At 44.5% G+C, this 1,190-nt stretch overlaps 1 non-coding gene across 1 annotated transcript; it reads left to right on the forward strand.

The window, feature by feature from the left end:
- The first annotated feature begins 390 nt into the window (after positions 1–390).
- On the forward strand, positions 391–497 carry LOC125128593 (U6 spliceosomal RNA). Its single transcript, XR_007135288.1, has one exon. It is a non-coding gene; the product is annotated as a U6 spliceosomal RNA (small nuclear RNA).
- The last annotated feature ends 693 nt before the right edge of the window (positions 498–1,190 follow it).

The raw sequence follows: 1,190 nt of genomic DNA on the forward strand, positions 1-1,190 counted from the left end.
TGTGGCTGTGGTGTAGGCTGGCGGCTACAGCTCTTATTTGACCCCTAGCCTGGGAACCTCCATATGTTGTGGGTCCGCCCCTAAAAAGACAAAAAGTAAATAAGTAAATAAATAATAAAATAGATCTAATTTGGAGTTCCCTTGTGGCTTAGTGGATTAAGGACCTGGCATTGTCACTGTAGTAGCTCTGGTTACTGCAGTGGCAGTTTCCATCCTTGGCCCAGGAACTTCTGCATGCTGCGGGTGCAGCCAAATAAAGTAAAATAGGCCAGATTCAACTGACAGAATAACGTTACGTGGAAATGGCAGAATATACCTGCAGTGATTAGAACTATATAAAATTTTTAAAAAACTATATAATATATTTATCCTAAAAAAAATGTGTAGAGTGTGCTCGTTTTGGCAGCACATATGGTAAAATTGGAACGATATGGAGAAGATTAGCATGGCCCCCGTGCAAGGATGACACGGAAATTCGTGAAGCATTCTGTATTAAAAAAAAAAAAAAAATGGGAGTTCCCATCTTGGCTCAGTGGTTAACGAATCCGACTAGGAACCATGAGGTTGCCGGTTCGATCCCTGCGAGTTTAGGATCTGGTGTTGCCATGAGCTGTGGTGTAGGTCGCAGACATGGCTCGGATCCTGAGTTGCTGTGGCTGTGGCGTTGGCCAGCGGCTACAGCTCTGATTTGACCCCTAGCCAGGGAACCTCCATATGCCACGGTGTGGCCCTAGAAAAGACAAAAAAAAAAAAAAAAAAATATATATATATATATATATATATCACCTTTTTGAAATGATGGTTTTATGGTTTGCTGTCATTTGTAACTTTCAGTTCACAGTATCTTCTTTAGCAACAAGAGTTTATACGGAAGTATCCTCTTATTGCTAAACCTTGCAAATCCTGTTTGCAAAAGGAAACCATTGCATTTAAGAATACATGTGATCAAGGGCGTTCCCGTCATGGCTCAGGGGTTAACGAACCCGACAAGTACCCATGAGGATGCGGGTTTGATCCCTGGCCTCGCTCAGTGGGTTAAAGATTTGGCGTTGCCGTGGTGTAGGTCGCAGATGCGGCTCAGGTCCCACGTGGCTGTGGCTGTGGTGTAGGCCAGCAGCTACAGCTCCAATTGGACTCCTAGCCTGTGAACCTCCATATACCACGGGTGCGGCCCCTAAAGAGACCAAACA

Source organism: Phacochoerus africanus, chromosome 5, assembly GCF_016906955.1.
Source record: "Phacochoerus africanus isolate WHEZ1 chromosome 5, ROS_Pafr_v1, whole genome shotgun sequence".
NCBI lineage: Eukaryota > Metazoa > Chordata > Mammalia > Artiodactyla > Suidae > Phacochoerus > Phacochoerus africanus.